Here is a 15,395-nt window from a genome sequence, read left to right on the forward strand (position 1 = left end):
AAAATCCCAACAGATCAGCAGTTTCTGGAAAAACTCAGTTATCAGCTCATGGCAAAATCAAAATCACTAAAATCATCTATCTTCTCCTTCTGATGTTTTAAACGTCTTCAGCACATTTATGTGGCCTGAGTTTCTGTCATATGATTGGCTAACTTGAATTTGTGTTCCTGTATTTAGAAAAACATTTTGGCTCTTTGTCTTTAAGTAGGTTGACAAACACAATAAAAGACATAAGAGCATGTTTGAAAGGTAACAAATGACTGGAGATTTAGAAAAGGTCTCTTGGGTTAGACCTGTATGTGAAACTGACCACCTTGGACTTTGCCATGTCTCATCCTGTATAAGTGAATATTGATTAAGCCACTGTTTCTCTTTATTTACAATGAAAAACTTCAACAGAGGTGTTTAGTGTCTTGGCATATTCAAACCAAAATAGATATGTTCTTATTTATTTGATCCGTGCTTTTGTCCGAATTTAATAAAGTATATTTTAGTATGCTTCATCAACTGCAGTTCGACATGTTATCTGAAGTGCATCATGACTGGAGCATGAAGTTCAGCAACAATCACCAGACATGTCCTTACCTCCAGCAGAGGACATGTCAGGGTGGGGCCAGAGTGACCCAGATGGGCCTATCTCAAATCAATGTTTGCTACTCCTAAGCGTGCACAAGAGGACAGACAGACAGACGCACTAACATACTCAGATACGATGGCTATGCCTTGGTCGATGGGCCCCTGGGCTGGTCTGAAAAGGCGTCACATCTGAGAAGCATGTCGTTCCAGCCTGATGAGCAATCTGCCTCATCAAAAGACCTTTATCCCAATCAATAAGGCTTTCGGCAAGGGAGCTCCTCGCCGCTAGTCCGCAGTTCCCACCTCTGGGTCTCTGTCTGTGCAGCTCAGCAGGGGACACATTGGTGTGTGTGTACACTGTGCATGTCAGATGGGAGGTTTTCTTTCGAGCCTGTACACTAATAAGCCTGGATGCTATTTTTTTCAGACTTGATGTTTGTGCATATGTATGTCACAGGTGCCACTTTGAGTTCAAGTCTGCATGAGTCTGACAGCCGGAGTGTTTCTTGTGTGTTTGCCGTGGAAGTCCATATTGAATCAGAAGCATGTCATTGTTTTTGTGGGTTTTTTGCTGACAGATGCAAGAATGGGATATAATAATAAAAAAAACATCATACACCAGAGGTGTGCCAGCTCTGGTGAGCCCAGGCATCTTCCCACAATTCTCTAAACACTTACTGTTTTTTTTTTTGTTGTTTTTTTTTTTACATATTTTTGTTTTGCTCTTTGTTCTCCATCTAAAGTGTCTTCAATTAACCATGGCAACACATTTAGTTAAATAAATACACCAATAATCTCTGTGATATCGACATATTGATGTTAAGGAGTGGTGTTTGCCACGTTTTCACTTTAATAGAGGAATTTGTGATTTAAGACTTTGAGAGGACGTCACACGCTCACCTCATCTTGGTGGAAAGCTCTGATTTGTTCAGTCCAAATAGGGAGTTTGTGCTTATAAAGTGTTTCCACTCTAAAATAAAGGCTAAACATCTGCATATGTTAAGTTTCCATTTGTGGTTAAAAAATCTATTTTGTTTTTTTTTTCAACTCATCATAGAACAAATAACTTGTAACATAATAAAAAAACAATTTTATAACAACAAATAGTTTTCTTCTTGTCAAAAAGGGAATCTTTTCATTTTTCTCAGTCTTGTATACTTAAAACCCCAAATGCCCAGAAAAACCTCCAAAGCTGTTTGCATCATTTCCTGAATGGTACCTCTATGCAACAGGACTATTTGTAATCTTGACAACCTCTCAGCAAACGTGAAGATGCAAACGTGGAAAAACTAGCAGAGTTTTTAACTTTATTTCAAATGAATCAGATTCAGATCCCCTCATATGGTCTCATTGCTGCAGTAGAAGCACTTTGACCAACTCCGCAGCTGCTTGACCAGCCTGACAAAACACTTGGCTTTAATCCCTGAAATTGTTGAGGGTTTTAACATCTGTTGTACATTTTGAAAACATCAAATTGTTGGTAGAAGTTGTACCAACAAACCTCTAAAATGACACAAAGATCAAGTTGATAATGAACTGTTTTCACATTTTGACTTGTTAATATTGTATTAAACTATTTCTCCCGCTGTTAATATAAAAATAGTTTACGTTTGTACTATTTATGGTTTGAGTACATGAATAATTTCTCTTGAAGAAACTGCCATAGTCTGAGTGTATTTAGCCTGATAGACATAACAGGAGAGCTAAGCTTTCATCTCTTATCTTGCTCATCCCACAGCTCCCACAGGGCGCTGGCTAATTAGCCTAATAAAAACACTAGCCATTTTCCTAAGGTAAATTGAATTGACTTGTCAATGGTGTACATCAATACACATAAGGAGCTTTACTTTGTGGGGAGAGTGTTAAAGCTGGCTGACTGTGAGGCAAAGGAAAGAACAGAGTTTTTGGGACAAAATCTCTGCCCCTTAAACAAATATTAATATCAGAGTAATGACAAATTTGCTGTTTTTAAAGTATGAAATATTGACCACATCATTTATATAAAATTCATTAGTCATAGCCTTGCCTATTAACTAATAAAATCAAGTAACCACTTAAAGAGAAGTCTGGCAACATGAAGAAAGCTGAAAAATATCAAAAGCCAGCCCATCGGAAGACATTAAGCAATGCCTAAGTTGTTTTTTAGATTAAGCAGAAAATATTGGTCGCAGAATTACAAAGGAGAATAAACACCATTACTTAATGAGTTGATTTTGTGGGACATCTAAGGTTATCAGTGTCCACCAAGGTGGTATTTGTGTCCTGGTAAATAATCGTTCAAATAAAAAATAAAACATGTTTTAAAAGCTCTAATCCAACTTAAACTAAAAAGTACGCCTTAGGCTGAAACTGATGCGAAAAGTTTTCACTAATTCCAAAACTGAAAGGTCTTGTTATAAAAGTAGATTATTAGTTTATTCAAATTAATATCCCCTTAACTAAATCAAAATAGGAGGCAATGAAAAACTGTAGATTGTGTTTACTCGGGTAACATTTGTCATAAAACATCTGACCTGTTAGCAGGAAAGCACTTTTTCCACATCTAATTACAAAAAAAAAAAAAAAAATGTTGCCAGCCTCAGAGGAAGATGCGACCTTTGTTGTTACAGAGGAAAGTTAAAATGCTGCGTGGCCGTTTTGATGTTTGCGTTTGGCTGAGTGATCTCTATGAAACAGTCTCGTCTCTTTTATTGCAGCCTCCCCGCCTCACCCTGTTAATGTTAATGGTGCCAGCTGATGTTTTAATAAATTAAGCTTGATTATGAAGATTGTCGCCCCTTTGATTCTAATGGGGTCTTAAACAAGCTCTGCCGTGATGGAATAATCATAAAACGAAATCATGGAACGTGCATATGCACCACTGCTTCTGACTGTCTGTCAGGATGTGGACTGGAGAGAGCGTGGAAGGACACACAGATACTGTATCTTCAGTGGAAGAGTGTCAGTCTCACGGTGTGTGTGTGTGCGTGCGTGTAGGTGTGTGTGTGGGTAGGGGGGGGTTCAGACTGTTCTTCTCCCTCAGCCATTAAGCTCCTTCCTCTGGGCTCTCCCTGTGGTGGTTGTAATGACTTGCAATCAGCTCTGAGTGTATCTTCATTGAATTGCCGTATCTTTCCAGCCTCACTAAGAACAGCGGGTTATTACTGATCTAGGGAGTCTCTTGACACCAACCCTACTAAGTAGTTAGTTCGGTTATTAAGTGTACTTAATTTATTGTCTTCTATTATTTCTGTTAGTGTGCTGCTTTAGAGAAGCAGAAATTGAGATATGACAAGGGAAGGCAATCTTCTTTGTGGGAAATCGCAATACATTAAACTTCTGAGGACAAAGGATTTTAAAAAAAAATAGGTATAGATAATTAAAATGCAGGATGTCAGCCTTCACTTTTCTGGTGTGCTTTCTGAGAAATCAGAAAATATGGTATTTTAGACACCAAATGATTAAACAATTAATAATATATGTAGGAATTTGCACAGGAATTTAGTAAAGACGAGAGTTGCATGAGAAAAGAAATATAAACATGAAATGCGTCTTTTTGAAGCAAAATAAAACGAATGCGATGTTCCATACATTGAGGCCAAAAGTTTGACCAGCATGCACTGGCCAAATGGTAAACACATCATGAGATGATACAAAAACTAAGAGGTAGTATTCTATTTATTTAAAATTTAAATAAAAATTTTAAGGGGGAAAAAAAGTGCTCAAGCAATAATAAAACCAAACACAATTTTTCAAGCATAAAATCAATTTTTAAATAAATGTTTGCATATTTAGAGTGTAAAATGTGTGTAATGCAACAATATTTAGATATAAAACAGATTTATATTAGGATGTTTTTGGTAAGCCACTCGCTGAGTGAAAACGTATACATTTCAGTATTGAAAGTGTAATGCAAATACTGCAACATGGATTTTAAGTATGATATGAATTTATCAAAAAAGTGCATGTGTCCACTTATTAAGGAATTTATTTTCTCACTGATGGCAACACTTTACCTAAATCTGATTTTAAAAAGCAGCTTTAATAAATGTTTTCAGCTGCCTTCAGCTCAGGGTGATTGACAGTTCTTTGGTCTGTCTCCGTTAACCTCCCGACCTTTTTTTCCTCTGTGGTTTACGACTGTACCAAAGGAGTTTCAAGCAATTTGTCAACAATACATTAAATATTCATACCAAGGGCAACAGCACATGTGTTGCTCAGAGGAACAAGTAGAACTTGCTTGCAGTGAAATGCTGTCCCTCTAAATATAAAGTGTTAAAATTGGTGCCAGTTTATTTTACTTTGTGTGTTACATACGTTTTGTTGTTTAAATGCAGGATCCCCCTCTAATTACAGCCTAAACAGACATTTACCAGAAATTAATGAGATCTACTTGTAGGTCCCAATTTAATGCGACATGGGGAGCAAGAAGTCTGATTAAGTTATAATTATCTTTATTAGTTTATTCCTGTGGAGCCCTGCTCATAAGGCTAAGAGAAAATTATAAAGTGTGTTTCACAGAAATAAAAACAAAAACTTTAATATTTATTTACGGTCCTATTTTGGTGAAAATGCTGCAGACTTTGTCCATAAACTGCTTTGTTTCACTTGTGAAGTTTGCTTTATTAAACCTGTCTGTATCCTTGTTTCTGAGGTCTTTTACTCATAAACTGATGGAGTAATACCAACGTTAGACACGTGCATGTTGTTGAGCAGTGCAGCGGTTGATATTTGCAAATGAAACAGACTTTAAAAAAAAAGGGAAAATAATATGGAACCACACTGTTGTGTTGTTTTGATGTTCATTAAAACTTTTGTTAAGAAGTTGCAGTTTTTTTTTTTACTTTCAGTTAATTTAAAATTTGTATTTATCCTCCTAATGCTCCTTATGCAAGATCAAAATGCATAGATAAGCGGTTCAGGAGGAAACCAGACATTCTTCTCTCTATAGAAACCAAAATGCATATCTAGTACCTCCATTTGTTTTGTTTTTTTTCTACCTCATGGTCTCTTGCCTGAAAAAACTCAAAAAGGAGGTTTGTCATGATTACATGCCCAAACCATCACTTTGACTTCTTTCAGCTGCTGGCAGTCTGACAGAAGCGAGGCGGCTGGGCCCTCCGGCCAACACCAGCAGCCAAGGAACGAGGCAGACAAAGGAGAGATTTTAACCAGCAACAAACCAGTTACAAGACAAACTCCTGTCTCCTGGGTCACCGTCGCTCATCCTCATGAGGAAGTGCTCTCCATTGTGTGGAGAAGCATTTAGGTTGGGAGCCATGCAAACCAGGTGGCAGGTGACGGTAGAGACCTGGGCATGATAAATTGGTGACGCTGTGTTTTGGTTGACCTTTCTGTTTCTTTGGTGGTGGTAGTGGACCGGGATGCTTTATCACAATTTAAAGTCTGTTGTTTACTTGTTTATTTCATTTTTTAAAGTAAACAAATTTTTTTTCTACAAGTTTTAAAAAAGGAAATTTCTCTGGCTAGAATTATATAAAATGATTACCTTTGTCTTTTTTTTTTTTGTAACATTTTTTTTCCCTTTTTGCACACATTAAAATAAAAGGTCAAGTTCCCACCCGTCCGTTACCCGCACAAAATCGGCATGTCACAAAACAACAGCTACACAGTCAAGGTAACATGATTAAATACACTTTGCTGAGTATTTTGATTAGATTAATAGATATTAAGGTGTCAAAAGAAGCCGAGTCAAAAATTGCTAAAACATGTCTTCAGCAGTTGCCTCTTGGTAATTTAATGTGTCTTTACATGGAAAACATGGTGTAGAGGCAGACAGTTTCATCTGCATCCTGTCTGCGTTTTCAGGCTGTGTGTTTCCTCCTCTCTCCATCAGTCAGTGCATGTGTCCCGATGAGTCTCTTTATAGAAGCGTTTGAACGTCTGGATGTGTATTTCTGCCACCTCCCTCCCTCTCCACTCCTCCCTCTCTTGCCGACTCCCTTTCCATCTCTCTCTGATATACATAGCAATGACCCCTGTCTCAGTCACGCTGGCACCATGCTGTGAATACCATCTAAGCAGAAAAACAAGTGGAGATTGTTATGCAAATGGCTATGTGGTGGGCCATGTGCGGGAGAGGAAAAAAATGGCTATGTTTGTGTCCTTATATGTGTGCTGGGGGAGGCGGCGGGGAGAGAGCAATGAAGATACAGAAAAAGGGGGAGAAAAAAAAGGAAAAGAGAGGAGGAAAAGAAAAACATCAAAAGACAAGACGAACAGGCAGAAGGCAGGACTTATTAGAGATGCGGTAAACAGACAGGATGGCACGATAAGATGATCTTTTGAGCATATTTAAAGAAATAAAATCTGCCATGGTCAGGTGCTCCGTACCTGCAGGACGTGTTTACCATGTGAGCTACAGTCACTGATCAGCCAAAGGAAACCGACTGTCTGCATGCTAATAAGTCCCCCTTTGTGTAGAGGAGGGGATATTTTTGCATCATATAACCGATGTACGTCGGTTATATGTCTTCTTGGAAACACTGACTTTCTTTTCCTTTTACTGTTGACATCTAATTTACACCCATGCATCTGAGCATACACACTCAACTACATGCTCAGCATAAGGAGACTGTAGGTAACGCATGGAGATGGCAGGTCAGTTTGCTGTTTAATTGTTGTCGCTCTTCACGCTGGTGTTGCTTCACTAAGCAAAATGAAATGGCTTTACAAACAAATGCATATTTATATTTTGCATAGTAAAACAAGAAGATACAAACATCCATACCCAAAGTTTTAACCCCATATGTGATATGATAATGGATAAGAGGAATTTTTAGATGAACAAATTTTTCATCTATTTCTGAAAGTAACAAACTTTGTAACATCTGCAGCAATGGAAGTACTTGGTTTAGGATTAGAATATTTATGTCATGAATGCATCAATTAACCCTATTAAAACACACGCACGTACGCGCCAGCACGCACACACACACACACACACACACAGACGAAACACATCCATCTCTGAAATAACTTCAAAAGCAATTTTTGCCTTCTTAAAGCAATACATATCCCTAAAGATCTCAAAAGTTAAAAATAATGCCGTCAATAAACCTTTACATTGCGGTAATTTTTAGAATAAGTTGTTTTTTTATATTATTGTCTGTTTATCAACGATGGAGAGCTGGTCTGTTCCCAATAACATTTCAAATGACTTTAAGTTACAGAACCGTTACTTCAGAAATGAACTTCTTAGGCATAATAAACACAATAGCTAAAAAAAGATACAGCACAAATAAAAATAAAATCCCTTTGCTCATAGTCAGCAATTTACTAGTTTGTGGGACATGTGTTCTTATTTCTAAATTGACATTCATGTTTTGTCATAGCATTTCTTCAATATATTATTTATAAATGATACATTTAGACTCCATGCTTGCTTTCTGCAGCATACAGGGAGTTTGTAGACTGTTAGCCAGTTCTTCGGTTCACTCTGCGTTTGTTGACCGGGTCCAATTTGGTTTCTTCTGGTAGCATAAACTCATCAGCATTTCAGCACCTCACTTTTGTTCATTTCCATTTACCAGTGTACTTCCTTTTTCCGTTTATTTGAAGTCTGTAGCATTGCACTTTTCCAAAATCCCGATCAGACAAATTTCCCCCACACTTTCACAGTTTTTACCTCACACGTGTAAACAAACTTTCTGACTTGGTTTCTCTTTCTCCTTCTCTTTTTGCTCTGTCAGTAGCAGACATCCTTGATCGTTATCCAGCAAACGCCATCAATTATTAGGTCTGGTTTACGAAACACCAGTGCAATTTGCTACCAAACACTCCAGATGTATCGCTGTTCATAGTGAACACTTATCCAGCTCTGTGTTTCTTGTTTTGTTTTTTTCTTTTTGTTTTGAGGGGTTGCTTTGTCTTGACTGAAACTTGCATCAGTTTACATCAGCGACAGACACAGCAGCAGACTGGACCTCCCCAAGCCCTGCACATACCTCACCTCCACAGCTGTGAAAGCTGGATCAATGTACACATCGTCACCCATCATGAAGGCTTTTAACAATTCCTGAAACTAAATCGGAGAACTTATTTGGAACTCATTGTTTCACAGCATAGACGTTAAGGCTGCCCCGTGAAATGGTTAGCCTGAGATGAGCCAACAGTGGCACAAATATCAGTTACAGCAAGTAATATGAATGGTAATTTGAAATAATAACATGATAGCCTCGTGTTTTGTTTCCTATAAATACTTCAAAATGTGCCCTCTTTTCAGAGCATTTTTACAAAAAAACACCACTCTAAACTATTTGGAGAAATTTCAACCCCAAAAATTCAGATATACTGGCATGTACATTTTAATTACATTTCATTCTCTACATCTCCAGACAGTATGTAAAATTAGCTATCATGAATAATGTGACAAAACATACAACTTTCCTGATAGCAACCTGAATACCTCTCCATTTTCTGAGAAATGTAGTTTGAACCTCTACTTCCTGTTTAATACATCTACAGTATGTGCAACATCAACATCCAACAAAATTACCATTTATGTAGCCTGATTGATTTGATCCAGACCAGTAGCAGGTCTAATTTGAATTTTTTTTTTTTTTTTTTTTGCAACATTTTAAAAGTTCTCAAATTTACATTACATGGATGGAAACATAGTGTATGACATTTTGTCTTTCAGTGGATAAGAAAGAGATTGAGCATCACACCCAAGTTGAGATGTGTAATTCTTTTCGTCCGTCCATTCACTTTTCTATCTATATTTCAAAAGTCAATCTAAAAACTTTCAAAAGCTCTACATTTGCAAATCTTGAAAAAGTTGGGATGTTGACCTGAAAAATGCAACTGCAGACTGAGTTGTGGAAATGAAATAAAGCTGTACAGAGTGAAAGGTTGCTGGGCTGTGTTTCAGTACAAACTCCGTGAAAACCAAATAAAACTTCAATTCTCAGAAAATGAATCATTTTATGAGTTTTTCTGTGATCATAAGTTATTGGTGATATTAACCAGCCTTGTGCAACACTTATTGTTGTAAAGAGCTCAAGTACAATTAAATTAAACTGTATCCACTGCATGTCAGAATCATATAATTCCACATTGCATTTTTATTAGCAATTTTAAAAATCATGGTCAATAACAAACAAAACAAAAAATAATGAAATTGTGATTTTTTTTTTTCTCCAAACAATGAAATGAACTAACATTGTGCCTCGTGTTGGTCTTAGGGGGAAGAAGTGCTACTCCAGTTTCAACCTTTTTTGAATTTTCATCATAATTATGTCAATATTCTCCCAAACACAAACACTTCCAGTCCTGACGGAAAGTAATACGTTGAAAGACCATTAAAAATTCCCCCCCTCTCATTCCCACTCCTTTCATTGACACACATCCCATGCACATACACACAGCAGTCACCCCCATCTTGTCCCCACCCTCCACTCAATAAAACTTTTGGCATGCCTGAGGTGTTGTAATTGGCAGCCAGCTTGCCATACCGATAGACTCCTCTCAGTCCTACGGGTCAAGAGTAATTTACTGAGCTGCTAAACGCCACCAGTTTTTTTTTCTCCTCTCTTTCTACCCAGTCCAATCCCTCCTCCCCTGTCTCCCCCAGCATCCATATTGGAATTCCCATCCAGGCTGTATTACAAGCTGAGATGATGGCTTAATCCCTTGTTAATTAGGGACAACATCTCCAGCAGCTGAGGCTAAAGCGAGGAGCATCGAAGGCTCCTGAGATGCGAGGGCTCTGGCCGAGCTTGTGGCCTAGTCGGAGAGTCTGGCTCATTCTCAAAGAGCTGGCTGTGGATGGCGGGGGAGAGATGAGGGCTTGGATCTCTCACTGGATGAGGATTAAAAGGGCCTGCTGCCTAATCCCCCACTGATGGCCCTTCTCGGCTAATGGAACTTGGACAACTGGGCAACCGGATGCTGCTGTTGGCTCAGCTCTCACCTAAACCACTTCCTCTTCAGCTGGGTCAGGGTGTCACTGTGGCTGTGCTACTTGCTCATCAGAGAATTTGTTTCTGTTGGCCTCAATTGTTAATTTAGATCATACAAACTAGACAAAATGTCTTATTTTTTGGGGTATGTCGACCGATTTACAGTGAGGTCTTCCTGGTCACAATGTGTTAATGGATATATGTATCATTGTCTTCTTTTCTTTACATCTATTGCTCAAACGAGTACATTTCAAAGAATGAGAGCACAATCAAAAAATGTAGTTTCCTTATCAATTCAATTTTAAAAGTGAAACTTGTTTATGTCAAAGCTTCTTTTACACACAGAGTGAATTTTGAGTATTAGAGCTGAAGAAATGCCCCCTGCGCCAGGCCGTACCCTTAAATGGGAAATTGTTAGTCCGCCCTCACAAATTCTAAGGAAAGACAAACAGTCTAAAACTCTAAAGGACAGCAGGAAGCAGTGATTGAACTGTGACGCATAAGCCAACAATAGCCATACGCCCAGGCAATACTACTACCGAAACATCAACAGTGTGGCCCAAAGTCACCAAACAATGGAGCGTGTGGGCTGACACTTGACCACCACCCTGACGGCTTCCCTTTTATGGAAGCTTTGGCCGTAAGGAGGGTGCAATCTGTTACATTTAACATAAATTGTATCAGTGCAGCATGGCATTGTCTTTACAGAGGTTAAAACCAAGGTTGGCCCTTCATCTCATCTGCAGTGTTGGGTCTGGTGTTCCTCAGAGATATTATTCCATAATTTCTTAAAGGGGTTTGAAGCAGATGAGTTTGCTGGTCAGTCATTAGTTGGATATTGGTATCTCTGACTGTGCACGCATGTGGCACATCCTACCAGCATCTCCATGAAGTTTGTGAGCAGAAAGAAGCTTGCTTAGGTAGATGGTTGCACTGACTTCAGACTTGATGAAACACAGTGGACCAACACCAGAAGATAACTTCACTCCCCGAATTATCACCGACTGTGGAAGCTTTTCACCGGCCAAGTTTGTTTAGACTGTATCATGATCATAAGAAAAGATTGATGTAAAAAATCCTTTATTTCTTTTATGTAATTTTAGCATGCTTGAAGATCAATAAATAGACAATATTCACATTTATAAATATGCCCCTTTGTAAAAAGTGTGAGTAATGGCCTCAGTTCATGAGTATAGCTCACTAAAACAGTGTTTTTTTCTTAGTCGTGGGAAAGAATATAAATGTGCGAAAACAGTGTAACAGGAGAGCTAAAAAAGGACCGAAAAGGGCATTTTCTTACGTTTGCTTTTTTGGTGGCCACAAAAGCTCATTTTTTATGTCCCTGGTTAAACGTACTGTTAGCACAACACATCATAAATACAGCTAGTATTCGCTAAGTTCCTCCTACTTAGAAACACAGGCTCCCTGGGAGCTCCAAACTCTTGGTAATTATCCCGCACCACACCACCTGCTGTTTCTCTACCTGTGTGTCCACTTGCACTAGAAAGAGGTACAGAGATAAAGCAGAGGGACGAAGAGAAAATTAAAAAAAAAAAACAAAGAAAGATGTAAGATAGATCTGCAGACAGTAAAAATCTTTGAAAATTATCAACTCTATGCTTGAACAATGTAAAAAAAAAAAAAGAGAACCAATCAATGGTCCTATGAATGGCATCAAAAAAAGTCTGTGTTTTCAACATGAGAAAGTACAGGACTGCCTGGAGTTATGTTTACAGAAATACAGTTCAGAAGTCTGCAGATATTAGAAGCACATACTATTTCACATACTGCTGTACAACAGAAATTCAAGAAATAGTACTGCTAAAATACTATAAAATATAGATTTTTATAGGTCACACATGCTATCCATAACATGTATTTATTTATCTTTAAACTAATGCATAAGCTTCAGCAAGAATATAGAATGGACGTCTGGTAAAGTTTCTTTTCAGATACTTATTGGGCAGACAACTGAAGCTTTTATTCTTTTGTTCTTCCAAATGTTGCACTGATAAGTGAACAAAAACTTCCCTAGACTAGTTAGTCTGTACAAAATGCTGCTGCCAGACTCCTGATTAATATTCCACATTTTCTCATGTGACACCACTGCTAATGCAAATGCATCGACATTCACAAATCACAGTACAAAATAAACAGCATCTCTCTACAATTACAATATAATTGTTTGCAAAAAAATATCCATGAGGTAAAGTGAAGAAAATTACTTTACAAGTAGTAGAGCATGTTGATTGTTGCTTTTGCACATTAGGTTTAATCGCACCACGGTCGTATTTTTCACTGCACAGCGTATTCCTGGCTGTATGCGCTTCCAGCGCAAGGCAACTCTGGTCCGGCGCCCATTACTATGCGCATCGTCAGCAGGCAAGCATCAGCCTGGGTTGCACTAACCATTGTCACTCCACAATCAAATTAGCCCTGCTGATGAGGCCCGAGCTCTGCGACCTCCACAGGCCCAGTCGCTTCCCCGCCTCACAAAAGACAAAGAAGATCTAAGAGCTGAATTCTGCAGGGACGACAGGGGTTCACATACTGATTTCTGATTAGGTTGGCTCGTCCTTTTATTTATATATATATATATATATATATAAGTATATGCGATGGAAGTAATTGAGACAGGGTGTTGACTGCAATATGTGAAACCGATGCCCCCACCGGCTGTGAACTCGGTGTTGTTGTTTATCAAAGACGAAAGTCTTTGTGTACTCTTTATTTATTTATTTTTTTTTAGATAAGGTTACTTCTGCTAGGTCCCAGCAACTAGCATATGTGTGACACTCAGACATTGGCAGTCAGCTCAGCGTTCCCAAATCCCTCCAGACACGGCTTCCCTCCGCCTCCCTCCGTTTTCTCACGTCACCTTTCGTGGACGTTTGCCTGATTTAATGTGATGAGAGATGTGAGAGCGGATACCTGCTGCTACTTCCTTTTTGTCCTGCTGTGTGGGTATGCAAAAAAATAATAATCGTTTTACATTTGCGTCCTTTAATGTTCATTACTTTCCAATTAAGGTTGACCAGGTATGAAAACTGTTGTAGTATAGTGACAGTTTTACCAAACATGTAATAAGCATTTTGTTTTTTACAAAAGTTACATACTGCAGCTTCGAAGGGGTTTAGTTTTTATGCCATCACTTATTTTATGTGAAATATGTTTTGCTTGATTGTCATTATTTTGTAGGAATAAGTTTTCACTTTGGCATCAATGTGTTTTGTAAATTTTGCTGTTAAAAAAAGCCAAATGTTCATGGCTGATTTGTAAAAGCAATAAAGAGTAAAACATTTTAAGGGTCAATACCTTTTATCGTCACTGAATGTGTCAACAAGTGAGCTGTTTTGGACAAAGAGGGTATAAATAACATTTCTTTATCTCAATACATGCTTTTCGTAATGAAATGGTATTAAACGTTGTTTTATTTGTCTAATCAAAACTGCAAAAAGTTTCTAAGATTCCCATTCATTAGTACAAACATAATAAACTAATGTTTCCCATTTCTAACAGGATCATGGTCAACCAGTCCATTATAATTTCTTGTTTTGTTTAAGCTGACACTTATTTAGCAACAGAAGACATTGCTTAGCATTGCATGTTAAGATTACTTTAACGTTAGATAAGTAATTAGCATTACATAATTAAAAACTAATAGACTTTGGGAACTCTATGGCGCATTATGGGTGCATGAGAAGAAGACGCTTTGCCAAAGGGAACTAGTGAGAAAAAGAAATCCAAAACTTTACAATAGTAAGTGATTTTCAAATAACACAATTTGCTTGTAATGGTAATTTCTGCTCTTCATCAGGAAAACTATGTCATACTTTGAGCAAATATATGAAACAAGCCTTTCTGTTGCAGGAGTGTTCCAGCTTTGCCCAGCTGACCTACAGATTTAATATGGATCAGTGAGGGCTCACTGAAAGCGGAGCGCGGAGGAACACGGTAAAGAAATCTCAATCAGATCACACAATTACACTCTGGATGACTGCAGATCAGGTGGCGGCTGAATGGTCTCAGTGAAGGTTGAAAATGAGAGAGAGAGAGAGAGAGGGCTTCAACAGGAAGTTCATGTCCTGTAATTTTCAAACATGTTAAAAGTGATATCTTGACAGTTTGAATGTTTTTTTTTGTTGTTTTTTTTCCCTTTCAGACCACACTGCGGAGGAGGAACGGTCGACACTTACCCCTGTTAGCACTTAAAGAGAAAATCATCTTGTTACAGTTGTTAGGATTCTGACCTTTGGCTCTGTAATTTAACAAGTGTTTAACAGAGAAATGGAAAAGCAAAGAGAAATCAGTGTCAGGAGACATTATGTTGATAATCCTGCATCCCTGTTTGCTCATTTATCCCTGGTAGAGAGTTTATTTTGACCATCAAACATTCGAGGTATCAGACAATGTTTTTAAGGAACTTCTTGGAACTTCTTGGAATATTAAATTTACAATCAATGATTAGAAATACAAATGAACGTCACTTTTAGCGCTGTATCTCTAAAAAGCATTGGATTCTAATAAAAACTCTTAAGTCTAATAATTTAAAGCTCATGCCTGTGGAGAATCCCATTCTTTATTTGTGATTAGTATGGGTGGAATTGCTAGACTTGATGAGAAAATACCAACATGCTCAAGCTCACAACATCAGCATGTATTAAACTGATCTCTGAGGGGGAAAATGGCTGGATTTCATTTTTGCTGCTTATTTAAAGCTTTAAAACATAAGACACAAGTGTTACTTTTGCAGCAGAAGTTCAAACTTGTTTTACAACCAACACTCGAGTTTTAGAGAGTTTGAACTCAGTGAAATGATCTGGTGGAAGCAGTGTGAAGAGATGAGTATTATTATATCAAAGCAGAAAGCCAGTGGCAGTTTTTTGTAAGTTATTGTACACTGGATGATACATTTGT

At 38.0% G+C, this 15,395-nt stretch overlaps 1 long non-coding RNA gene across 5 annotated transcripts in view; it reads left to right on the forward strand.

The window, feature by feature from the left end:
• Window positions 1–15,035, forward strand: part of LOC103477299 (uncharacterized) — a 120,626-nt gene extending 105,591 nt beyond the window's left edge. For all 5 annotated transcript variants that reach the window (XR_014091299.1, XR_014091298.1, XR_535617.3 and 2 more), the window contains 2 exons: window positions 14,349–14,432; window positions 14,641–15,035. This is a non-coding gene — a long non-coding RNA (uncharacterized LOC103477299). The remainder of the gene's footprint in view (window positions 1–14,348; window positions 14,433–14,640) is intronic.
• The last annotated feature ends 360 nt before the right edge of the window (window positions 15,036–15,395 follow it).

This window comes from Poecilia reticulata, chromosome 15 (genome assembly GCF_904066995.2).
Source record: "Poecilia reticulata chromosome 15, P_reticulata-male-v2, whole genome shotgun sequence".
In the NCBI taxonomy this organism is placed as follows: domain Eukaryota; kingdom Metazoa; phylum Chordata; class Actinopteri; order Cyprinodontiformes; family Poeciliidae; genus Poecilia; species Poecilia reticulata.